The following is a 27,883-nucleotide window of genomic DNA, read 5'->3' as shown; positions in this document are numbered from 1 at the left end:
CACCAAACAGTTGTTCAGAGAGGAAGATGAGCGTTGAGGGAGAGAGAGTTCAGGGGGAGGGGGACACAAGAGTTGTGTGAGGGTGGGGACATCTGGACGGATATAACATGGTCACGTATGTACCTTTTCTCTTGTGGCAGGAGCTTTTCTCCAACACACAATACTTACCAATACTGGTCACGTGTTTGCTTCTAGACTTTTCCCTAAGATTTAAAAATTGTCATGAATATTTTCCATAACCATATATAATAAATGAATAAACAATCTTCTTGCGTGGTTTTTAGCATCTCTGAGAACATCCTTTTAAATGTCTCATTCCCTGAGGACAAGGTCTAACTATTATGCTGAGAGCTAACCAGACCTGCATAGACAGAACAGTATGGACTCCTCCGATGTCTTAGCTCCTTGCTACTGGACATCCTCCATGCATTTCGCTGTAAAACTGCATGGGTGAGGGTGGTGGCTCAGGCCTGCCATCCCAGCACTTGGGAGGCTGAGGCAGGAGAATTGGCATAAGCTCAAGGACGGCTTGGGTTATGTAGTGAGACTCTTGTTTCAAACAAACGAGCTTTGTGGGGATTTGGTCTAGTATGAACTCCAGCCCTGCTGAAGGGCAGGTGTGGCTGTGTAACTGCGGGTCTACTTCCTCACGAGGAGACGTAAAAGCTCTAAATTTGGAAGGTGGTGAGACACTGACACTAAAGTCTACCTGTAGACACAGTTAGGGGGAGAGTTCTTTGATCCAACGGTGAGATGCCGTTTGTACAGCCATGCCCCCAGGAGCCAGAGGAAGCTAGAATGATTCCGTGGGAACTCAAATATAGGTGGGTGCGTTTTTTTAATCCTAAAATCTGATTGGGGGGATTTCCCGAAAGAAAAACTTTCCTCTGAATGCGTTTGTTTTCACGGAGAGCCACTGCCAACAGGAAAAGCACAGAAACAGAAACACACCCCACTACTAGTCTCCACAAACAGCTCGTCATCCGTTTTCCACTCGGTGACCCAGGCACCATGGAGAAACAAACTTATCTGAGCCACATCCTTCTTTTGCTTAAAACTCCCAGACACCAAGTCTTGATGTCTTGGTGCATTAGGGAAATGAAAAGGGGTTCCATCTCAGTAAAAGATGCGGCACAGCCTCGAGGTGAAGGAGAAGTCCAAATTCTAGGTCTAGCCCTGCATTGTCACGAGGCGTCTATCAGACGCCCCAGCCAAACACAGTCTTCGGTTTGAGCTTGGTGTGCTTCAAGTCAGTTTTGCCATTTGCCCTTCAAAGTCAAGATTCCCTTTCTGAACTTGCTCGTCTTTGCCCTTCAAAGTCAAGATTCCCTTTCTGAACTTGCTCGTCTCTGTCAGAAAGTGATTCTCTAAACTGCCCATGCTGGAACCCTCGTGTTAACGTACTCCTTTCTTTTTTTGTGTAGAGATAGTCTCACAGTGTTGTCCACAATAGCTTTGCACTCCTGACCCTCATGCCTCAGCCTCTTGAGCATTGGGATTATAGGCCTGGACCCACCCCCCAATTTTCTTCTATAAAATTAAAACCAAGCACAGGCCCGCCTTGGCTACAGAGTGAACTTTTGGAACAGCATGGGATACTTCATGATACTGTCCGGAAGAGGTGGGGTCGGGAAGCTGGACCTGTAGTTCAGTGATAGAATGCTTGCCCATCATGGACAGGTCCTGGATTCCAAGCCTGCTGCCCTGATCCATACCCATTATGGCTGTGCCACACTGGTAGCATGTTTCCTTACTGACCTTGTCATCTGCACACACTAAGGTCTCTGCTTTGTTAACTTAGTAGTCAGGTAATGGTTGGAAGAAGATTTCCACAAACACCCGGAACAAAAGATAATCTCCCAGTCTTTTCAGAGGACTTCTGTGTCTTTACTGAGTTGTGCCTTCAACACTCAGCCAAGCAGTTTGCCATGCTACCTGCATTTCCTGCTATACATTTATTCCCTAAAGCATCTCACCCCAGCCTTTCTTCCCAGGGTATTTGGTTTAAATACCTTGGTTTCCTCAACTGTCATCCATTGTCTTAACGTTACAACAATTTGTCTGTCTCAAGAGATGACCCTGGGTAGTGGTGACAAGTGTGGGGAAGTCATGGCAAGAGAAAGCCTGCCATTTGAGCTGTTCCTTTAGGGAGCTACCAGAGTTACCAGTGCGATCTGCTGAGGACAAACAATGGCATTCATTATTCCCTCTCTGGCATTGGTCTTAGTATTGAAGCGGTTGTTTTCAAGGCCACCATTGGCCTGGAGAACTTAAAATGGAACTAAGGCAAGTTAAAAGCATGCCAAGTCTGGAAGGTGGAGCTCATGAGTAGTGCGCACACTTAGTGTGTGTGAGGTCCTGGCTCCCATCCCCAGCGCTGGAAAAACAGATGCTACCATGGATAGGAGAGAGGTACTGCTTGGTAGTAGAGTGCTTGATGAGCATTCTCAAGGTTCTGGGTTCTCTTCCCATTCCAGGCTGTTTGCTTGATTGTTTGGGGGTGTTTGCTGACTTGCTTTTATTTTTTACAATTTTAAGTTTTTAATTTTTTTACATACTAACCCCAGTTCCCCTTCCTTCCTCTCCTTCCACTTCCCCCATCTTCACCCCACTCCACTCCCCATCTTCTCTTTAGAGAGGGTAAGGCCTTTCCTGGGAAGTCAACTAAGTCTGTCTCATCACCTCCTTGAGGCAGGACCACACATCCCCTTCACCCCGACCCCCCTCACCCAGTGTTGGCTTGCTTTTTGAGGCAAGGTCTCACAGTGTTTAGCTCAGGCTGGTCTGAGCTACTCATGCAGCTCAGGCTGGATTCAAACTCACAACAATGCCCCTGCCTCTGAGATTACAAACCTAGTCTACCATACCCAAATTGCTTATTCTGGTTTTAAACAAAATGGGAACATATTGGGTACCCAGCAGAAATGGAATGTGCCTGCCGGGAGGACTTAAGTGTGGGGATACTGACGCTGAGTTTCCATACTCAAACACTCGCCACTAATGGACCCCGACCTCTGGCATACTGCTCTGCTTTCTTATGCCTCCATTTTCTGGTCTTTAACATGGGAACAGGGATAATAATAATGCTTATCTTAATCGCTTGTTAAGATAATTAAAACAATGTTTATAAAATATCAGAATATTAAGTCAACATGTTACAGAATTCAGAGGTCTGAGGGCCTGTGAACATATATGGGTCAGAGAGTTCCATGTCAGAAATGCCTTTCTTATAAATGTCTCAAATTACCAGGTAGACCTATGCGCACATCTTTTGCTTGAAAAAAAAATGAAGAAAATATTCAAAACTCAGAAAACGAGCCCATAACACAAGACTGAAGAATAGGTCAAATGCTAAACTTCTGTCTATTCTAGAATATTTTCTGGTCCACAGTAATCTAGATTTTTTGTTATAACAGGAGATAGGGTATTTGCAGATCCACATAAGTTCAAAAGTAAGATTAAAGACCCAACCATTTATTCAGGACCTGCAAAGGATTCTGACAAGCAAGATATAGGAACCTGAATCTATATTTTTTTTTTCATGCTTCTAAACACCCAGACCAAGAATTCTGTTAAAAGTGTCCCCAGGTTGGTTTCCACAAAATACTGAAGGATGTTACCCCCCACCTCTCTCTCTCTCTCAATCACTCTCAATCTCTCTCTCTCTCAATCTCTTTTTCTCTCTCTATCTCTCTCTCACGCGCAATCACTCTTAATCTCTCTCTCAATCTCTCATTTTTTCTCTCAATATCTCTCTCTCTCTCTCTCTCTCTCTCTCTCTCTCTCACACACACACACACACACACACACACACACACACACACACAATCCCAAGAAAATATTTTGAGGGAGATGGAGAGGAGAGACATCACAGCAATAGGCCTGCAAAGACTATAAATGTAGGTATTAGTGACTATAGAATACCAAATAAGCTGGGAAATAATTAAAAAGCATGAGAAAATAATGAGACTCTCAACAATTGCAAAATATATGTGAAAGAAGCTGGGCGGTAGTGGTGCACACCTTTAATCCCAGCACTCGGGAGGCAGAAGCAGGCAGATCTCTGGGAGTTCGAGGCCAGCCTGGTCTATAAGAGCTAGTTCCGGGACAGGCACCAAAGCTACAGAGAAACCCTGTCTCGAAAAACCAATATATGTGTGTGTGTGTGTGTGTGTGTGTGTGTGTGTATGTGTGTGTGTGTGTGTAAGAAAACTCAACAGAAATGAAAAAAATATTACTTGAATTTAAAACTCAGAGACACTGCTGGAAATGCATCCTAATGGTAGTGCAAGGTTAGGGGGTCAGTCCTGAACACTGTCTGCATCTTCCGTGGGCAAGTTATATAGTGGACTGATTCAGAGAATGGATCAGCAAATTGAAAAACAGAGCTGGCCAGGAGGCGGTGGCACACACCTTTAATCCCAGCACTCAGGAGGCAAAGGCAGGCGGCTTTCTGTGAGTTTGAGGCCAGCCTGGTCTAGAGCGAGTGCTAGGACAGGCTTCAAAGCTACACAGAGAAGCCCTGTCTCAAAGGACGAAAGGAAGGAAGGAAGGAAGGAAGGAAAAAGAAAAACAGAGCACATGAAATTACACAGAATTTGAGGCTGGCAAGATGGTTTAGCAGATTAAGGTTCACATGGTAGAGTAAGAGAACTGACTCCCACAGGTGACGTCTGACCAATACTGTGGCATAAGTATGTACACACACACACACACTCACGAGCATGGGTTCATACTTAAATACAGCTAAAACAGCGGATGGTGCATGGTGTCGTTTGTATTTTTTTTATCACAATTTTTTTTTTAGCCTGTACCGAGGATTGAACTGCGGCCTCATGCATACCAAGAAGAACACTCAGCAACATTACCAGCCCTTCTCTTCCTTTCTTCCTTCCTTCCTTCTTTCTTCCTTCCTCCTTTCTTTCTTTCTTTCTTGCTTTCTTTCTTTCTCTTTTCCTTTTGGACATCAACCTACATTTACTTTTACTACATAAAATGCAAAGCTTTTACTGTACATTTTTTTAATAAATTGGAGAAAAAAATGTTCAGGAATTTTCCAGAAATGATAAGCTACAACTATTTCACTTGGGAAACCGCAGCGTGTCTCTGATAAAAAGAAATTCATATCAAGACATATCATATTTACATAAAACCATGTTCCAAAGAGAAAATGCTAGAGCAGTTGATGTGAAACTGTCACTTAGAGAAGGGGGGCTGGGCAGCCAGGGATTTCTCAGCACCATAAGGAAAAGCAAAGCAGAGAAGTGCAAGTTCTTCAAAGGACCAAGACAAAACCAAACCTACCTCACATGTGCCTCATAAAAAACAATCTCACAGAAATGAACGTGGAATGAGAAAAGTTTCAAGTAACTAAAAACTGGACTGTTGGGTGACTCAGGCCTGTAATCTGAGCACCTGGGAGACTGAGGCAGGAGGATTGCCATACGTTCAAGGTCCCCTGGGCTACAGAGTGAGAGCCTACCAAATAAATAAATAAAGCAATAATTCCAGTGAGCAGACTAAACTCTTTTGGTTAAAAATGAATATGGACCTGGGGTGCAGCTCAGTGATACCGAGCTTGCCTAGCGTGCATGAAACACTATAAGCAAGGCAGGGAATGTCAATACAGGAGGAATTTCCTTGAAGGACATTAAAAGCCCACTCTCTTTGCTATTTACAAGACAAACACTAGAACGTGAAAAGCAAAGAGAAAGCTGAGGGTGTAGCTCTGTGGAAGAGTATGTGGCCAGAATGTATGAGATTTTGTGTTTCATAGCCAGCACTACCAAAGTGGGCGGGGGCGGGTGGAGGAAGGAAGGAAGGAAGGAGGGAAGAAAAGGAAGGAAGGAAGGAAGGAAGGAAGGAAGGAAGGAAGACAGAGTGAGAAATGTACTCACTGAAAGCTGGTTTACCTATATTAATATCTGACAAAAACTCACGGCAATGGCTCTCACCCTCCATGATGCTACAGCCCTTTAATACAGTTCTCATGCTGTGGTGACCTCAACCATAAAATTATTTTAATTGCTACTATATAACTGTAATTTTGCTACTGTTATGAATCCTAATATAAATATCTGTTATGTGACCCCTGTGAGAGGGTTGCTCAACCCCCAAAGGGGCCACGACTGACAGGTTGAGAACCCCTCCATTATGAAAATAAATGGGGCACTATATGACCATCATCTCTTTTTCTTAAAGATACACAAACATCTAAAGTCTTATATAACTAATAACATTGCTGTAAACTATATAAAGTTTTAAAAAATACAGAATGGCATAACAAATTAAATAGAAGTAACAGTTTCTAGCATACCAATTTCATTAATTGATATAACAACTATCCAAAATATCAATAAGGGATTATTCAAACAACACCACAGGCTTCAAACTGATTGCATATAAACATAGTCTTTGCTCATGTAGATTACTCTTAACAAAAACTGAAGCATGTTAAGCATACACCACATCATCAATTATGCGCTAATGTGTTGAAATCAGTTCCCCACTAATCAAGTTATCTAAGCGTAAAACAATAAAACTACATATCAGTTATTTCCAGGATGAACACAAATGCATTGAGAAAAAGTGTGAAAGAACTCATGAGAGCAGAAGGACCTCCAAGGAATAAATACCTCCCACCTCAAATCTTAAAGATCGATTTACAAGGTGCCTTCAAATGTTAGGAGCCTGGGTGGTGATCAGGTCCACTCTTGTGTATGCTTATGACTCTAAACAGTGCTTTTCCACTGTGCTAAAACATACTGCCAACTGTCCTCATTTCAGACTAAGATTTTTTTGTCCCATCAAACACCAAGTTCCCAATCAATCCTCAGAACAGCCTTGGTCATCACAGACACCCTTTTATTCAGCGTTTCTCGGTAACAGCCCTTGTACTGGAAATTCAAAGACCACAATTTGAGGGGTGAGGCTGACAAAGGTGCCTAGCACTCTCTCTCCACACTTTATTATGTGGGCGTCATAAAAACGAGGCTTCCACACCCACCGTAGCCCCACCTTGTCCTATCAGCCTTAAAGCTAGCAAAGAGAGTGAAGGCAGAGGCTGATGATGCTGGCTTCATTTCTTATTTCATATTCCTTGGACACTGAGGGTAGCCAAACAGTGGGTTCTTAGTACTCATTTAAAAGCAAAGAATGGGTTGTTCAGACAAGATGAAACGAGGCCTTGGTACAGTTACAACTCACCTGAGAGACACTGTTGGTTGCCTTGGAGACCAAGGAGGATGTCAACTCCCCTGCATCCTCTCAAACCCACATCAAGTCCTTTCATCCTGCCGTGGGGCACCTGACCCAATTAGCTCCAACTTGTGTACCTCTTTCAAGCCCACACTGGATCTCCAGCTAGTCCGGAAGGAAGATGAATGTTGTCACCTCTGAGCACCTGTCCTCTACTAGGTCGAATTTAGCCATTTCTGAAAAGTGTCCAGGGAACTTTTCAAAAATGCCACTGGAGACTAGGTGACATTGCTACATCCATCACTATGCCCCACAACCATCTCATCAACATTTCGAGACTAATGCTGGCAATATTCCCTCTCTACCTAAACCCACAGCCTATCTCAAATGAGATTTATCACTTGTCAAACCAAGAAAATAAAGTGCCCTTTTATTGCTGTTTAAGTCTCTGCCTGGGTCAGGAAGCCATAAACCTTTCTGTTTGCATTGACTAAAGCCAGGTTTAGCTTGGAGTTGATCTGCTTTCTCAGTTTTATTTCTACTTCTCATTCAAGAATTTGAGGAAAATCCAATTCTAGCATCACCTGGCTTTATGCTAATAGCTCTTGTTAATAAAAAATCATTGATTAGTGCCTTGCTGTGTGCTAGGTCTAGGTCAATACTTTAGATGCATCAAGTACATCTTTTAATTCTCGCACCTCCACTATGCAAAAGATGTTACCATGTCAACACCTGGGATGAGAGGATTAGCACTGAAAGAGATTAAGTAACCTCACTCAAGTCCTACAGCACCAGTAAAAAAACAAAGTTGTAAACACAGAACTAAATGATGTAGCAGTCTAAATCTGGGTAGGAAAGATATCCATATAAGAAACAATTGACACACGGTAGTCATTGAAGCACTGAGTTATGGCTCCTGAGATCACAAGTTATGATGGTTCCTGAAGGTTGGCATTTGATTTTCTGAATTTTGAGGGGCATTGAGGAGGAAAGAGCTGGAGTTCTACAACAAAATAAAAGTTTACCAGAGCCCTGAGTTATAAGCAATCAATAAAGCCAACAATTAAAGGTGTGTGGTGGGCAGACAAGAGAACTCATGGGATATGCTTCCCATAACTGTCAATCACTCTGTGGCTCACAGATTGCTTTCACTACGTCAAGTCAGGCTGTCTTCACTGTGCTGCGAATAGAATTGTCTCTACTTAGCAGAGAACACTGAGCACTGAAGAAGTCGCTTGCCCTTGTCCCAAGTGATCAACACAGAGTCTGGCCCTCTTCTCCTGTGTTCTCTGCACTGTGCCAATGCTCGTCAAGGCTGGGGGAGCCAACTCCAGTGCGGCTGCTCTGCATGAGGACTCTCCTACCTGCCCTTCTTGTTCAGTGAGTCCTGCTGAAGTCCTGCACGTCCCTCTGGTCATCCTTACCAACCGCCACGGAAGCTTGTAGCGGTCACATTCCATCCCTACAACCCTTCTCTAGAGAACCAGGCATAGCCTGGCTGAAGGGGCAGAGAATCAGACACACTCAGATCTTTCTAGCTGTTTGGACACTGTGAAACTTTAAATGAGAGAAACAAGGAAGCTGGAATCAGGTTCCGAGAATATCTCCACTATTCTAGATACATTTTCCTGCTGTCAATCAGTATGTGTGAGCATATATCTACAAGATATCAGACACTACACGAGGAGAATACGTCACCAAACACAATAGATGAGCTTTCTCTTGGGAAACTTGTATTCTAGTGGGGAGATGAGATCAACAAAACAACACTCCAAATGGTTAAAAAAATGCTTTATAAAAATATAGTGACAGAGTTAGAAAGTGACTGGTTATGGGTGTTTTCTTTAGAAAGCTTTCAATGAAGGAAGCTTTAACGAGGTGCCAGAGGCAATAAGAGACCCCACCATACCAACAGACCCTCACTGGAAGGGCTTTCCAGAAAAAAAGCACACAGTGCAAAGGCCCTGAGGTTAGCTCAGACTTCAGTTATTCAAAGAATCGAAAGGGGGCCAATGTGTTTGGGGCAGAGAACAAAAAGGCGTGTGGTCGGAGATGAGGTCATGGTGAGTGAGGGGCCAATCCTGCAGTGCTGTATTGGGCCATAGAGGGCTGTTGTTTAGGCCTTCAAGCTCCTTCAAACAAACAAACTAAGCAAATATTTTAGGCTTGAATTGTTGAATGCTGATGATACAGAAATGAATTAGACAAAGTCTTCATTGTCAAGAAGCTCAGAGTCTAACAAGGAACAAAGGCAAGCGAGCAGGCAGCTGCATCGTAGTGCAGTAAGTAATGTGATCAGGTTAAACACGGGACGCTGTGGTGAAAGACAAGGGTGCTTGATACAGGCCAGGGAGTGTCAGAGCAAGCGACATCCAAATCTGATAATCAAGAAGGTTGGCAACCAGATGGTGGAAGGAGAAAACGGACCTTGGCACGTGGTTTTCTTACTGCCACATATTTTCCCTCTAAAATAAATAAATAAAATATTTTAAAATTGGAAAAAGAAGGTGGCCATAGTCCAGCAGTGTTATTAAGATGAAGAAGTGAATAGAATGGCTGAAGAAATTCAGCACAATCTCTAATACCAGGAGGGCTTCATCCACTTTTGCCTTTGCCATGTCTGAGGTTTAGTTGTTGTTTTACAACGTTTACCCTCTTTTAACTTATTAAAATGCCCCTACTAGACAATTTGTAGTGAAGTGAGCACATGGCTCATATCATATTTCTAGTGGACAGCACTGATTCGGACAGACAATGTTTCTTTTTTTTTAAAGATTTATTTATTTATTAAGCATACAATGTACTGCTGGCAAGGAAGGCACCAGGTCTCATTACAGATGGTTGTGAGCCACCATGTGGTTGCTGGGAATCGAACTCGGGACCTCTGGAAGAGCAGCCAGTGCTCTTACCCTCAGCCATCTCTCCAGCCCCTTGGCCAGACAATGTAAGGTACAGCTGGGGACATGGAAACCTGTATGCCTTGCTGTTTACTATGCAGACGGCAGACAGCACCATCCTTGAAGAATAGGAACCCAGCTCAGAGCATCCCGAGGACAAGTGAGGAGAGGCCAGTGGAGGGAGGAAAGGTGAGCTTGCACAGGGCTTCCCACAGAACAGAGCAAAATCTGAGCTTCATCTTGGGTTTAACTGAATAACCAGGAAGTCACCTAGGACTGGAGCCTTGGAAGCCACCCAGACATCGGGAATTGTTTAAAGAGGCCAGTGTGGCCCTCATATAGAATCTCTATTGAAGACAAGTAGAACAGAAGGAAAAACAGCAGTTAGTGTCGCATACAAAAATGAAGAGGACCAGTAGAGCGATGGACGAGGAGGGAGAAGCAGAGTGACGACAGATATTAATGAGGCCGGGTTAGCTTCTCTCCAAACAGTAATGAAGAACAAACTAAAAGAGGGGGGGGGGGGACAGTAACTTAAAGACCCTAATGCCTCAGGCTCTCAGGAGCAAACGGCCCTCCAAACAGTAGGTCCAGGCAAATGACTGAGCTCCTAAAGGACCCCAGGGTGCTTGAAGGCCACACCTTCCTTCTCTATAGAGATGGTGATCGGTAATGAATGGGAAGAAACACTCCCTGGGATCATTGGACTGGGCATCTCGCTGTCCTTAATATAGAAGTCAATACGGTCCATGCTGCCGGTACCAAGCTCCAGCATTTTCATTTCCTTTGATCAAAGGGTGGCTGAACTGTGGGTCACATCTCTCCAAAACTGTCAGGGCAGGAGAGAGGTAGCTAAGGTGCTTCTTTCTCCTGGCTTCAGGGATAAGTAAGGAAGAAATATTAAGTATACAGAGAATTAGCAAATCCAGGGCACCCCAGATTTTGTATAGCCTAAATTATATCTGTGTGTTTTTCCCTATTTCTCTGTGTCTTTCTGTCTGTGACTCTCTCTCTCTCTCTCTCTCTCTCTCTCTCTCTCTCTCTGTATATGGTGTGTGTGTGTTTTAACATAATCTCAATGCATAGCTCAGGCTGTCTCTGGATACAAGATCCTCCAGTCTCCGTGTTGCTGTGCTGGAATGTATGTGGCTTTTTATGGACGAGAATACCAAGTTATAAATTCATAGGTTGCTCCCCTTACAAAGGAGCGGCCCTGAGTCTTGGGTGCCATTGCCCTCGTAGTACCTCTATCTCTGCATCACTAGTGGTTTTGCTTTGTTTTGTTTCTTATCCCATCCATCCATCCATCAAACCTGTATCATGTATCATAGGTCATAGGACATGGACAGTGTCCTTATTAGTTTTTGTCAACTTGTACAAGCCTAGGCAACCTTGGGACGAGAAGATCTCCACTAAGAAATGTCCTCCATCTAATTGGCCTGTGGACACGATTGTGGGGCATTTTCTAGATTGCTAATTAATGAAGAAGGGCCCAGTCCATGGTAAGTAGTACAACCCTTAGGCAAGTGGACCTGGGCCTGGGGTGTCTAGGAAAGGAAAAATAGCTGAGCATAACCAGGAAGCAGCATTGCTCCATGGTCTCGGCTTCAGTTGTGGCCTCAAGGTTCCTGCCTTGAACTTCTGCCCTGGCTTCCTTCAGTGTTGGGCCGTGACATGGAGTTGTAAACCGAATAAACCCTTTCCTCCCCAGCTTGGTTTTGGTCAGTATTTTATCGTTGCAACAGAAAGCAAACTAGAATAGGCTGGGAACATGTCACTGGGGCTATAAACATGAGACTACAGAGTGGCTGCCATCAAGAAATCTAGCTGCAAGTTGTGGTGAATGCCTTTAATCTCAGCACTAGGGAGGCCTGGGCAGGCAGATCTCAGTGAGTTCAAGGTCAACCTGGTCTACAGAGTGATTTCCAGGACGGTCAAGACTTCATGGACAGACTCTATCTTTAAAAAAATAAAATAAAATAAAGAAAAGAAAAGAAAAGAAGAAAGCCACTATTTTGTCAGCTGCAGTACACACCTATAATCCCAGCACTTTTGTGGGGCAGAGACAAGAGGATTATGAGTTCAGTTCTGGGCCAGCCTGGGGCTATGTATAAGACTCTATCTCATAAAAACAGAAAAAGAAACGAAAGAAAATTAAAAGAACAAAACAAAAAAAGCCTACATTTCGAAGAGATAGATATGAGTGTAGAATTATATTATGAATTCATGAATAAGAGCTCCAAGCAAAGGATTATGTGTACAGAGAGGAAGGGCAATCAAGTCACCTGAAAGGAAGGGAAGAATGGTTGCGAGGGTCCATCTTCATTGTCAACTTGACTAGATTGACATTCTAGGAGACACACTCTGGGGCCTGTCTGTAAGGGCATTTCTATAGAGACCTAACTAAAGAGGAACTATCTATTGTGCAGTAGTCTTTCACTCCACAGACCAGGCCTCACACTCACAGAGATCTGCCTGCCCCTGCCTACTGACTGCTGGGATTAAAGGCATGCTCCACCACACCTGACTTTAAGTTGTATTTCAGTGGTACAGTGTCTTGTATCTATGAGTACTACAAATTAAAACAAAAACAGCCAGGATTTGTGGCACACACGTGTAATCCTACGATGTGGGAGTCAGAGGCAGGAGCAACAAGAGTTCAAGGCCAGCCTTGGCTGCACAAACCGTGACAACTGTCCCCTGGAGGAAAAGACACTAGAAACAAAAGAAGCATGACAGGCAACACTTGGAAAGTTAAGTTAAGATGGGAAAATCACTATGACTGCAAGGCCAGCCTAGGCTACAAAGTAAAGTTTCAGGCTAGCCTGGGCTACAGAATGAGAAGAAAATAACCATAATAAAATGGAGCATGATGAAAGGCGAGCATGGCCAAGCAATCTCCTTTTCCTTTGACTTTGTGAGAAACCTTGTACCTCTGTCTGGAGAATTTACAGCTCCAACTCTATACATAGTCTTGAATTTTGTTGATCGAATATATAAAATGGTATACGTTTTGACTGTTTGTTGTCATTGCTATTAAAGAGCTAAATTTCTTCATTTTTGTTTGTTTGGTTAATGGTTTTTAGTTTTTTGAAACAAGGTTTCTCTGTATCCCTGACTGTTCTGAACTTGCTCTGTAAACCAGGTTGGCCTTGAGCTCAAAGATCTTCCTGTCTCTTCTGCCTCCCGAGTTCTAGGATTAATGGCGTGCCCCACTGCTACCAGAGTTAAGGGCTAAATGTCTTTGTTTGATGGTTTCCATAGCTTTAGCTAATTAAGATGTTCTCTGACTAGCGAGGCCTTTTCCCTCCCTGCTTCAGAGGAGACTTGAAAGCTAACAGAGGCAATGACAAAGTTGGCATCCAGTGGTGCTCAGTATGTCTGCATGACAGAAACCCTGGGATTGCCATATGCTGGAACTTGCCAGAAGATGCATCTGAGTACCCTGAAGAGAGCGACTGTAGCAAGATTCTCGGCACCTGGAAAGCACCAGGGGTCAGCAGGCTTTGCTCAGAGCTCAGTTGTGAAGCAGGGTTTGGGGACTTCTCAGCAGCGCCTTCATCACTCAGCAAGGGCTCTCAGGAACTGCAGGTCTGTCTTCCTTGAGATGGCAAACTCAAGAGAGGACCGCTTGCACCACCAGACAGCATCTCCTGGGTGTAGACAGATGCCTGCTACTTCCTCATCTCCTATCCTGTCAAGGTTTTAGCATCGGGAAGGAGCAGGACTGACTATCCTGGGGCAGGTGGGTTTGCTGAAGTAGCAACTTTTAAAAAGAAACCAAGGCAGTTGCAGGCAAGCTCAGATGTATTCCACTGGAAGCAGCTGAGACTGGCAGAAAAGCAGTGCAGCCTCGGGTAAGTTTCCCTAAAGCTGCACTCAGAGCCTGGTTTTATTTGGAAGGTAATGACTCTGCCATAGTGTTCTCTTGAACTTGGCAATCAATAATGCATGACTAGGCAAAAATAAATCTCTTCAGCAAGAGAGGGAAGGCAACTGAACTCCGAAATGAAAGAGTGTCTGTAAAAGTGTAAATTTTGTGAAAACGGAAGTCACCATTCTTTAGTCTTGTATAAATGCGGAGCACACATCAAGATTATACACAAGTACACAAGGACTCCCAGCGCCGGCGTTATGACTCCCAGCTATATGACATTAATTGTTATGGAACACCTTTAAGCCTGTTTCACTTTTAAGGTAAGAATTTGCCACTTTCTAATGATCTTGAGCTGACCCCTGTCCCGCTACTCCAATCATAGACTGAAGTCCTAACCAGCAATATCTTTGTAAGAACAGGAAATCTGGACACACAGGCACTAGATTTGTGCACAAAAAGACAAGAGAGCATGCAAGAAATACAGCAAGGGGATAGGCCTAGAGCTCAGCTGGTAGAATGCTTGTAACCCCATGAGACCTTGGGTTAGATCCCCAACACCATATAAACTGGGAGTGGTTACACGTCCTATAATCCCAGCACTACGCATGTGGAGGCAGCAGGATCAGAAGTGTAAGGTCATCCTTAGTGACATAGTGAATTCATGTCCAGACTAGGCTCTTTGACATGATCTCCAAACTAAACAAAAATAAAGCCAAACAACAACAAAAAGGAACTCCATGAGGACAGGGCCACCAGCAATTCACAGAGGAGAGGAGCCTCAGGGGAAAACAAACCTGCCAACACTTTGATTTTGACCAGCTAACTACCAAAACTGTGGGACATTTATATTGCTTGAAACTCCCTGCCTGTAGTATTTTGTTATGGCACACTAGGCAAACACAGGTACAATGGAGATTTAAAAGCAATACACACAAATTCCTTAGTATGTGAGAGGTCTCAGACAGAGGAATCAAGGAGATACTGATATGAATTTGGGGGTATGAGGTTAATTAGAAAAATTATTAGCCGGGTGGTGGTGGCGCACGTCTTTAATCCTAGCACTCGGGAAGCAGAGGCAGGTGGATCTCTGTGAGTTCAAGGCCAGATTGGTCTACAAGATAGGCACCAAAAGCTACAGAGAAACCCTGTCTCGAAAATCAAAAAAAAAAAAAAAAAAGAAAGAAAGAAAGAAAGAAATATTAACACCCTGAACAGACAGATAAACAACAAGGATCTAGGGCCCAGCACCAGAAACAGTATGGCAGAGACTCTGAAGAAAGGAAATCATGGACCCCATGGCAAAAGCTGAACTCTCCTTTTATCTTTCTGAGGATGGGAAGGTTCCACAGTACATGCCTGTGGCCAGGCTCTCTGCTTCCCAGGCAGGAGGCAGGGAAGGGCTGGGAAGCAGGATGTATGCCCACTGGTACCCCTTTTGATGTCAACCCACTTCCTTAGGTGAGAAACCTCCAGCACAGGAAGTCTGTTAGCCAGAGAGTCACACACAATGTCTCGGTCGGGTGCCTGTGTGTATCTGTGTTTCAGAAAGTACCACTGCCGGGATTGTGGCCAAGTGGCAGCAGCTGGATGCTAACATTACATTCTTACACTTACTATTATTACTAATGAAAATATCTGAGCGTGCCATTGTATATAATATATACATGTGTAATGTATACAAGGACTCGCAAAGAGGAGAGTGGTAGCATTACCTACACCCAAAACCTCGATGGACAGAAGATGACAAGCCAGTCCTACCTACTATTTAGCACACTTAGGATCATAGACCTTGTTTATTTGTTAGTCCCATTCCGGTCCTGGCCACCTCAAATCTTAAATGGCAAATGAGTCACCTGGAACCACATTAAAATGTGAACTGACTCAGTGAATCTGAGGTGGAGTCCGAGAGGCTACACTTCTCAAACGCTCCCAGTGAATTCAAGGGTACTAGGCAGAGGACCGCACCAGGCAACACCGGAGATACAGGATGTGGAGTGTTAAGGCGAGCTATTGTTTGATACACAAGACAGAACCAACATCAAAGGGGTTGGAAAACACTCGCTAAACCGGATTCTATAGCCATATAAACAGCGATTAGAGATTGCGAGCCCCATTGTGGTATGCTTATAATTCGAGGCCAAGTTAAGGTGTTGAAACGGGGGAGGTTATTTGAGGGAGTCATGAAGAAATCAAAGAATGTACCCCCGTTCCAGGGTGAATGAAGAAACATTTCTCTGTAGGAGAACCCACCTGGGCTAGACGAGTCTCTCAGCCAGGCTCTATTCAGTGTCTTATTTTCCCAAGTCAGGACAGCAGTAACAGGTTGCTGCTTCTCCACAGCTGGGAGAGGGGAGGAGAAGACGGTGTGGGTGTATTTATGGCACTGTTTGCACTCCTGCTAGCTAATATTTGGTTTCCTTATCTTTGAAAAGTATACTGGCTGCTGGTGCCAGCTGAGAGGCCACCTGATCTCAATCAGAACCCGAAGTCCTTAAGGAAGCTCCAGGGCCTCCTTGTGGGTCTGCCGTCAGGGTTGTGGGAAGAGAGTGCCAAGGGGCGCTTGACCTCAAGTTACCTGAGATTAACATCTTCGCCAGAGGCCCCACATCACCATTAAGACTCTCTCTGTGCTCCGAAAAAAAAATAGTCCCTTCTATGAACCTGACCACAGAACAGTGAGATTTTCCAAAAGTCAGGAAGATCCATAGGCCAAACGGATGTGGATCCAGCAACTGGGGGAACCTTGCATTTTGGCTGTTTTTCTAGATTTGGAGGTGGGAGGATGGACCCGGAGAAATAGCCCAAAACTCAGCCTCTGAATGCCAACATCCATTAGCCCCTCACTGGGCACTTCATAAGGACCCAGAGGTTTCTTGTGTGCTGAGTGGTGAGAATGACCTGACCCCTGATGGAAATTTTCCCCCAAGAATTGAGGGGCTCATTCAATGGACAGGGTCAATTACATTAACTTTGAAAGCTTACTACCTGCTTCATCCCGGGCAAATTGCTTACCCTCTCTGAGGCCTCAATTTCTCATATTAAAAAAAATATGGCCAGCATACATATTGTATGTATGTCTTGTCTCCTAAGGCTCAGGGGTCATTGCAGAAGAGGGAGGAGAAAGAGTAAGAGCCAGAAGTGGTGAAGCCCACCAGGAAACATTGTCTTCTGGACACAACAGGGCAGCTGTACACATGAACTAACAGCAGTTGGCGCAGCGTTCACAAACCCTAGGCAAGCGCAAGCCAGACCAAACCCCCGCTTGGAAAGAGGAACTGAACACACAACCTTACCCTTAGCCGTGGATCTGTTTGCAGTTGTCAGCTCCTGGGAGAAGAACAGTTTCATCTAAGTGTTGCTGGGAAGTCAGCCATGCTCCAGTGGAAGCCCAGACATCCAAGAGTATTTGGGCAGCACAAATCGGTCTTAGAGGGTTTTTTGTTTTTATTTTTGTTTGCTTTGTTTATTTATTTATGTTAAGTGCACAGAGTTAAGTGGAGAGGGAAGGGGAGTCAGATCTGGGAAGAATTAAGGGGTGAGTGTCGGTCAAAACACATTGGATGGAACTTTCAAAGGACTAATAAAAAAATAAACATAAAAGTACAACTCAAAAATCATTTTCAAATAAATCATGGACCAAATAAAAGATTAAAACATAGAAAGTGTGTGGAGATTTTTGGTTGATCGGCTGCATTTTTTGTTTTTATCTTTTTGAGTCTCATATAGCTCAGGCTGGCCTTGAACTCCCGATCCTCCTCCATCCACCTCCCAAGTGCTAGAGTTGCAGGCTTGTGCTACCACACTAGCCTAGCGCTTGACCTTTATCATAGTTTCTTCTGTCTTGTTCAGGAAGTGGTTGACAGTCTCCCGAGAGCAGATGGCACTGTGGGCCTATCTTACCCACTCCTTTTTCTCCTGAAGTTTCATTTTATTTTACTGATTTTTGTATGCTGGGGGATTGACCCTAGGGCCTTGTGCATGTCAGCCAAACTCACCACCCTGACCTACACTCCCCAGTCTTCTGTTAAAACTCAATTATCGATCTCCTATAAGCCACATTAGAACATAGTCCTTCCCCTTAATTATTTTATAGTCTCTTAGAGGGAGACAATGTGATTCAAATAAATACGGGTGCCCCGGGTGCTCTGGCAAATACAGAAGTGGGCAATGGAGACGACATAGAGTATGTCTCTTTTTGATTAGGAGACTTCAATAAGAACAGAGTTTGGAGAGGACAGGCTTGGGCTGAGTTTTGAAAAAAGTGAGAATTAGCCAGAAATCCGGAGCGTATGTACGTGGACCAACTGGTGCGTGAGCACTAGGCAGTGAAGGGTTTCAACATCTGCCAGGTGTGGAATACTTTTTGTTAGTCAAAGAGCCCCTAACAGTACTCCCCAAACCCTGCAAACCATTGGCTATTGCTGCTGCTCTTGGTTTCCTACCAGAACTAAACAGTAAGCCCTGGCTGCTGAAGACAACATGCACTTTAGATACAGAGCACAGAAGAACGGAGCTGGAACTGAACTGGAAGCATCACTTGCTGAATAGCATTCATAGGGCTGGAAGGTGCCACTTAAGCTGCTGGTGGAGAAAAGTTAGCAGTGATCTAACCCAGCTGTGGACCCGCCAGGCGAGATACGTTCACTGGTGTAAGAGAGGCTACCCAATCACTTTCTGATCTGATCTGAGGATCACTGCAAGGGAAGAAGTACATGCCTCTTACTATAACCCTGCTCAAAAGCCTATAGCTTAGGGAAGAGTCTACTACTGATGTTTTGCTAAGTGGACATGTACTTAAACTGCCTTCTAAATACTTATGCTTATACCCATGGGTTGGTACAGGCCTTGGTCAGCGAAGCCTCTTTTAGTGCTGGGTGACAGGCAAAACAGAGACTCATAAATCATTGAAGTGCTGAGAATAAGGAACTGCTGAGTGCACTATTTGGGACATCTACATCACCCCCTTAAAGGCCCAGAGAAACTTACAGAAGAGAAGGTGGAAAGATGTAAGAACCAGAAGATGGGAAACAGTACTAAAAATGCTGTCTTCTAGATATGACGTAGCGATTACACTGACAAGCACGCAACATCTGTGATCACCTGCGTGTACACACACACACACACACACACACACACACACACACACCATGAAAGTTAGGAGAGACCAGTTAGGACTGGGAAGGACACAAGAACATGTAATCAGAATGCATTTCATACAAGTAATAAACAGTCAAAAAATTAAAAATATTTCATAACTAGACAAAAGTCACTCGTGAGGGATCTTACAAGCCACATTTAGAGGTTTGTACTTGGCCAGGAAAGTAAACAAACGGCCAGCAGAAAAGGAATGGTGTGGTCAGGTGTATGTGCAAAAAAGTGTTTTGATAAAATGTTTATCTCTAGTTGCACAGTTTCTTTTCAAAGGAAAAATGCAGAGAACACACTCAACATCACTTATAATCTCACTACCAAAACACAGCTCTTAATGTTCTGGGTCGTGCCTTTAGGAGAGACTAACATGGAGTCAGGTGAAAAGGCCAACCTTATTTCCTTCTCTCTTCCCACCTATTCCACACAGAGCACCCAGCATGGCTGCAGTCTTCCCCATAGCTAGCTGTTCTCAACCAGGTGCCCCCTGGGTACTCAGCAACTCAGTTCTGACACTCTGCCATAGGCCAAGAGCTCGGTCCCACAAACTCCCTCCCTTCAGCTGTGGATCGTAAGTCCCAACCTTCCATATTTCTAAGCAGCAACCTATGAACCAGGGTTCCCTCAATGCCCTTCTTAAGTTCAGTTAAGTTGCTAGGGTGGTGCGTGACTCAGAGGAACACCCACTTGCCGGTTTATTACAATATGATGATGAGCAGCTGGGGAAGGGTGTTGAGGGGCGTGGGGTGCACAGTTTTCCTGGGTCCCTCGCAGAAACACTTACTGTCAGCTGTTGAGAAACTTGTTCCACAGTTTTCACAGTGCTTGATATCCAGCCCTGACCCTGCAGGGTGAGTAGAGCCAAAAATGGCAAACCTCTAACCACACTGTCTTTCTAGGGTCTAGCCCCCTCCCAAGCTGTCTGGAGGCCCATGCTAAAACATCCCATCCACACACAATCAGGGGCTTTAAAGGGGCTGATTGAGTATCAACGCATCTACTTTAGGTAAGTGCATTCTATAGGTCTGGGAACCCGGTCACTTAGCAGATTCCAGGGGTTGTAGGAGCTCTGTGACAGGAGTCAGGAACAAAGACCAAACCTACTTCATGTAGCTTATGAGTACTTACTGTGTGCAAGATTCATTATAGATGTTTTCATATTTACTCCAACACTAAGTTACCTGGTTCATGTGTACCCAGAACTGTGAGGCTGTATTTCTAGGTAATGTAAGAACATCTTTATTGAAGTATCACATATCTGTAACACCAGAGTTTGACACTCTGCCTGTGTGCACCACTGAAATAGTTGATATGGAGCATGGAAAGGTGGACCTTTGCAAAAAAGTAAAAAAATAAAAAGGATATGGAATAATAAGTTTCTTGCACTTATTATCACGTGAGAGATACATGTGAATGTGTAGACTTAATACTCAGGAGAGAAATCTGGGCTTGAACTAGAAACTTTGGGGTTGATACTTCCCCTGGAACAGAAACACTGAAAATAAATGGCCATGCCCCAGGAAGAAAAGAAAATAGGGCATGTCATAATTTAAGAAGAAGAACACAGAGCGACCTTACTAGAGACTTCCTCTGCAAGGGAGAGTGAAAGGAGAACCATGAAGCCAGACATCCTGGACATCATCAAGTGTTGGATGGCTAGAGGCCAATCAGGTGATCATGGCGGAGAGAACAGACTCAAGGCTTTTACAAAGAGGGCGAGGGAGCATGCCTGCAAAAGTGGATGGAAAGTGACAGTCAATTTAGCCTGCAGTTCTTTAGGAAACTTGACCAAGAAGGAAGGGTTCTTGTGGTTAATTGATTTTGCTGTATTTTTAAGGACTGGAGAAAGTAGCCTATTTTTATGAAGGAAGGGAGCCTGAATATAGAATAATAAATATAGAGGTTAGAGAAGGAGTGGGCAAGGAGAAAGATCTTAGGCGAGAGCTGTGTCAGGAAACACTCTGGTTGTCACAGCTAGGCAGGGGAGCTGCTACCAAGCATTTAGTAAGTAGTGAGCAGACCTTCTAGGAATGCCTCACAGTGCACAGGACAAACCCCCAGACCCTCACATGTAAGAGTTAATGTGGCCCAAGTGTTAAGTGTTGAGATCAAGACACCTTATTCTACAAGAAGAAATCTTAGGTTAAGACAAAATGTGGGCGCTGACACAGTAAGTGGAGTGTGAAGATATAGAAGATAGGTTGGCCACTTAGGGGTGTCTTTTAGCAGGTGAACACTGCTGGAAGCTTCTCTGAGGGGCTCCTGGTTTGTACAGTCCAGTGGTCAGGGAGTCTGCTGTGGGGATCTGCTCACACATCAAGGGGACAGGGTAGCAGTTACTTGGCATACCCACCCATACTTGTGCCTAGTTCAGATTCCACTCCGGCCTCCTCAAGGGCCTCTGTGAGGTTTCAAGACAGCATTTCTCCATCCAGGACGGAGTTCATGTTTGGGACAGACCAGGGTTTGAGGCTGGGCTCTGTAACTTGGTTTCTCAGGCAAGATTCCCCATCATGGTTTCCCAACAGGATTCATACTATGTGAAATGGCCAGAATGCCTGCTTTAGTGGGACCCATGGCTGTCTCCTACCAGAACCTCTTTTTCTGTAGTCTACCACATGATTAATTAGTAATCATCATTAAAAAAAAAACAAGAAGACTTTTAGATACAATTAATTGCTCGGTGATGTTGCCCACTTCTTTAATCCCAGCACTTGGGAGACAGAGGCAGGTGGATCTCTTTTGAGTTCAAGGCCAAGCTGGTCTACAGATTGAGTTCCAGGCCAGCCAACACTACACAAAGAAACCCTGCCTCACCCCACCCCCCACAAACCAACAATATTAATTTTTATAATTTGTTAAGTCCAATAGAACCAAAAGATGTTAATTTCAGATTGTAATCAGTATGAAAAACTAATGAAACGTCTTGCATCCCACACGGTAGGAAAGCTGAAAGACAAAGGGAGAAAGATGAACAGCTGACACTACTTTTGACAATGTACTTAATCTAATGTAATCAAAATGCTAATTCTCAGCATCAAAAAAAAAGCCAGCGAAGTGTAGGGTGGCACACACCTGCAATCACCATATTTGGGAGTAGAGGCAAAAAGATCAGGAAGGAGTTCAAGGTCATCTCCTGCTGTAGAACAGTGAGTTCATGGCCAGCCTGGGCTATCTGAGAGCCTGCCTCAAAAACTGATTCAGTATCTCACAGTCTTTTACTCACAAGCAGTTTGATGCTCTGGTGTGAGCTGTGTATTTCTAGCATTTTTGACACCAGGAATGCGCATCTCCATTTTTATCTGGTCTTTTAAGTCTTATGTAGCGTACAGTTGAAAATGTAGATTTGAGCTGGAAAGACGGCTCTGTGGGTAAAGTACTGTGGCATAGACATGAAGAGCTGAGTTTGGGTCCTCAGGACCTCTGTGAAACCCAAGTGTGGCAGCATGCACACACAAACTCAGTGCTGGGGGTGACCTAGACGGGGCGGGGGGTGCATGGGCTCATTGGAAACCAAGTTTCAGTTCAGTAAGTACCTGTCTACAAAAAGTAAGGAGGAGAAGCAGTGATGAAGACATCCTAATGTCAAACAAGGGTCGTTTACACCTGTTTGTGAGCATACACACATACACACACACACACACACACATTCATACACACACACACACACACACACACACACACATGAAAACGTAGGCTCATTCATGTACCCCAGTTGTTCCCCATATACTTAGAGGTTTTCCATAACATTAAATAAATAATATGTCAAAGCCTTCAAAGTGGCATGTTTTCTTAATGTTTTATTTTAATTAATTAGAACTAAGTCTAGTAAAACATTCTACTTCGTCATTGCACTTAATTAAAACCAAGTCAAACCAAAAGCTCCATTTTATACTTGGAGCCCCAGCCAAGTTCTTATGAGTGAGTCTCCGTGACAAGTGGCTACTGTATTGCACAGGTGAGGTTTTAAGACTAATCAGGTAACTTAAAAAATAAAACACTTACTTGTTTGTTTATTTACTCAGTGTGTATGTGTCTGTGTGTGTGTGTGTGTGCGTGTGTGTGTGTGCGTGTGTGTGTGTGCGTGTGTGCGTACACTCAGATCAGAAGATAATTTTTGAGAGTCACTTTCCCTCTACCTTGTGGGTCCTTGGGATTGAATTCAGGGCATCAGATGAGGCAGTAGGTGCCTTTACCTGATGAGTCAGCTCTTCAGCCCTAGTGAGCTCTCTTCTAGGAGAGTCTATTATCGTCAAGACCCAACCAACTTCTCCTATTAACTACCCAGCCCCAACTTTCCAACAGTCAAATTCACCCCTTCAGGGGCAGAAATTTGACTGACCACTCCCAATACAAAACATCTACCCAGATCTCCATCCTATGTTCTTTCATTGGGAAACTGTACCTTAAGCAGAGGGAGAAGAACGTGAATCCTATACAGACAACCACAGGTATCCCACTGTGGATAAGACACAAGCTCATTCTTTAAATTTTGGCTAAAACGATGCCACTAGAGAATCCAGGGAGAGGTTGGAAGATGTGCATGGAGGACGTAGACATTGCCCGAGTGTTTAATTCACAGAAGTATTTTATATAGTTGTGTGATTTAATATTAACCACAGTCTAGTGCCCAAGACATTAGCTCCCTTTGCAGAGGAGCAAGTTGACTCAGAGACTATACTATCACAAGGTGACTCATCTAGCGTGAAATGGAACGAAGTTTGAACACAGTTGTATCTCGCTCGGCCCAACATCCCAGTTCTTACCTCTGTACAAGGCTTTCAGACACTAACCAAGTGAGAGCCCAGTCAAGGATGATCAGGAATTTGCCAAACCAAAAGCAGGAAAAGGAGGAAATGGCCCAAACCAGATACATGTAGAACTCCTGCGAAGACCTAGAGATGGGGCTGACTAACAGGTGGCACACACATGTCAAAGACGGTAGGCAGGGTGACCCTTGGGTAAGGAGAAGTTTTGGGGTGTTTTGTTTTGCTTTGGTTTTATTTGAAACAGGGTTTCTCTGTATAACCACCCTGGCTATCCTGGAACTCACTCTGTAGACCAGGCTGGCCTTGAACTCACAGAGATCCGCTGCCTGCTTCCGCCTTCCGAGTGCTGGGAATAAAGATGTGCACCACCAGACCCAGCTAAGAGTGAGAAGTTTTATGGTCACGCCTAGTTAAATCTTCTCCAGAAGTTATCTGACCTTGGCTGATGCCCACTGGTGGGAGCCTCCTAGGTCCTGCTTTATATGATTTTCCTCTTTCCTTGTGTTCTAAGCACAGAGGTTGTAGCAGGGCCCAGACCTTAGCACAACTGACTCCATGATGGAAGTACCACCCAGGCCATAAAACTCAGCACACAGACAGTTACCACTTGCCAAAACAAAAACAAAGACCTAATCCATCAAAGTCCATAGTTCTGGAAATGTCTCTGGGTCAATCGGGTAACCAAGGGGGCACTGGGACCAGCTTGGGAGGGACCCTAACCTTGCTTTGTAGCTTCTGCAGTTCTGCTTCCGGCTAACTGTTCTTGTTGACTGCAGTATATTAACCCAGAACAAGGATTTGTGCTTTTAAACTCACCCTGAGAAAGGCTCAGCGCTACACTGGGATCCCAAACACCCAGGATAGTTGCCTGCAGGCTAATAAAGATTTTCTATCTGCTTAAACCCACGTCTGAGCAGTCTTCTCTGGTGAATACCCCATAACAAGGTGTCTAAACAACGGTCCGACCTTTAGTAAATCTTTTCCTGTTCAGTGACAGCAAAAACGAGCTATGTGACTAACCAACTCCCTTGTCTGAGCTACTCATATTACAAGATAAAATGAGTTATAGATTAATTTGGAGATATTTAAGCGCCTGTTGAGCAGCAACAGACACACAACGGCCCAAAACACAAAACCAGGGCCACTAGGGAGAAGCTCCAGCTTGTTAATGATAATGCCAGATAAATGTCACTCTCGGCGCAGACTTCTTAATAGTTCTTTAAAAATAAAAACGACAAGTATTCAGTTGTGTTTCCTAAGACATTTCCTGTTTACAGGGTGTACATTCTAACAGCTGTGTTAAAAATTGTGGCCTAAGAGCTTCAGGATCAGTTTGCCTTTTGAAGTTCCTGGGTGCCAACCTTGGGGATTACTCCCACAGAGGTAAAGACCAGGCCTCCCAGCTGTTCTGAGATACACCCACAGCATCCTGTGATAACTCCATGAGGAGGACAGGCCCCTGAAGGTCCAGAGGTCAGTCTACCTCTGTGGAGCATGTGATTGAATTGGAAAGACCGGAAACAAGGGTTTTCACGGTACTATATTTTTTTCTTACGGAAGTCCGGCATTTCACGGCAGCTGAGCAACATTTACCAGGCACAGATCAGTACTAAACCTCTTAACAGGCCCTGCTTTCTCTCACGGCAGTCTCTCTGCCCTGGAAAAGTACAAAACAGCAGGCTACTTCCCTGGCTTCTGGAGCCATGCCCAATTATTTATTCTCTGGAACAAGGAGTCCACCCCTGGAAGTAACGGGTAAATTGTTATGCTTATTTTTAAAATTTATAAACCAGGCTTGGTGGCACATACCTGTCTATAATCCCAGTGTTTGGGAGACTGAGGCAAGTGGCAAAAATAAATACAAACTCATAATCACAGGTCAATGGGTTTTAAAAAAAAAGTTACATTAACAGTGAAGTCTTTTCCCGGTTCTAATAGGTTGTACTTAGGAGGGGGTTGGTACAAAAGAAAACAAAGAAGGCCAGCAGGATAGACAGCTCGGTGTGTAAAGATATTTGCCACAAAAGCCTGGTGACCTGAGTCTCATCCCTGGAATCTAAGCGAAGGTGGAAGGAGACAGCCAAGAGTACAAAGTTGTTCCTGACCTTTGCATGCAAACTATGGCAATGCACCCACACGTATCAATCATACACACATATGCACAATAATAATGACAATTTCAAAGGAACTGTTGCATAATAACAATGAGTAAGCAAAACAAGATACGCAACTGAAACCGTGCATAGAAGCTGGGAATGCTAGCAGCAGGAATTTGCTTGCCAAGCTCACCCAAGGACCCCCTGGATGTGAGTACCAGGAAAAAAACATAGAAAAATTATTAGAAAGATTTTTTTTTCATTACTTTGAATTGACTTAGTGCTTCACATACACTAGGCAAGCTCTTTGTCAATGAGTTCCATTCCCAAGATTTTGCTAAAAAGATATCAGACTGGTGGTAACCTTAGTTTATAGAGGGCTTGCCCAGAATGCATAAAGCCCTTTGTTCAATCCCCAGAACCACCTAAAGCAGGCGTGGTCACTCAGGAGGTGGAGACAGGATGAGAAACTAAAGGTCATCCTCCCCTGCTGTGTGAGTACTAGGCCAGCCTGGGCTACAGCAGACCTTATCTCAAAATAACAGTAACAACAATAATAATTAAGTTAATGTTCAATCGATACATTTAAAAAGATGAACTAAGGTTCATGGTTTTTAATGCCTCTGGGGCAAGTCATAGATGAATAGGGAAGCATTTATGACTAACTCCTGATTAATTCTGGTATGGCGGATCACCAGAATGCCATCCTATCATAAAAGAAGGAAAAGTAGTATCTCTTAGACTCGAGGAGGTTAACACCAAATTTGAGTCTCATTCAGATCAAATCCTGGAACTGAAAGGATGAGCTATTTGTTGATCATGAAAAGCTCTTTATCTGGAAAGACCGACAGCTCAGCAGTAAGAGCTCTCGCATTCAGTTCCCAACACCCAGATGGCACCAGTTCCAGGGACTTTCTACACTGCTGTCCCCACGAGACTCTGCAACTTCCCAATGAAAACCTAGAAAAGTAGGCAACTAGTAGCTTCTTCCCTTCTTCACTATATTATCTTTCTAATATTGAAAGCAGTAGGGGTGAATAGAGATGGCATACGTGCCAGGGTGGACCAGAAGGGATGGGTACTGAGAGATAAGTCTGTTCCTAGTTGCTCCATGCTGGCCTCATTAGTTGTGGGGGATGGATGTTGTGTCTGGTCTTGGTTTAATCCTTTCCTTTCAAGTCTGGACACCTGCTTTCCTTACCTATCTGAGATCTAGGGGAAGGCCTGACAGTGAGAGACTTCATTTTTTAGATATTGAAAAAAAAAATCACATCAAATGAAAAATTGCTATCTATAGCTATTTTAAAACTACATCACGTGATTTTAAAATGTCATGGGGGAAACAAAAAAGGAACACCAAGAGAGTGTGCTACATGAAATATTTAAACTATAAAGCCAGCAAGGCTGGTGACTAGGGCGTTGAATTAGATAGAGGTGGCAAGCTTAAATCAGAAGCATGTTGCTAAGGATTAATAGTTACAGGTACTTACTGAAGCTGTTTATCGTCACCCTGATGGGGGCAAAGCAATCATAGGGTTTGTAATGGAGGTATAGGCCACCAAGACATGATGTAATTTTTATCTATTTTTGCCACAGGCAAAACAATTTTCTCTGTAGTGACTAAATCTCCTCCTGCCTTTAGCAAGTAGTGGGTGTCCTCATGCCAACCACGAAGCACTCGGGACTCAGTTTCCTCATATTCTAATGGGAGAAGCTGGTTCTTTGAGTTCTGATTATCTATGTTTCTCCAAGAGAAAAAGTTTAGATAGGTGAAGGGGATGAATTTTGTGTCACACTTTCTCTAAAGGTATTTTTAATTATAAAGTGCATTATGATTTTATGCACCACTAACAAAGAAAAATCCCCAGCAATAAAACTGTGGCCTGATGCTTTACCTAT

The sequence above is a fragment of the Microtus oregoni genome, unplaced genomic scaffold (assembly GCF_018167655.1).
Source record: "Microtus oregoni isolate MIOR12 unplaced genomic scaffold, Mior012 000054F_ref0000373, whole genome shotgun sequence".
In the NCBI taxonomy this organism is placed as follows: Eukaryota; Metazoa; Chordata; class Mammalia; order Rodentia; family Cricetidae; genus Microtus; species Microtus oregoni.
The sequence above is the reverse complement of the archived record's forward strand: the minus strand, read 5'-3'. Positions refer to the sequence as shown.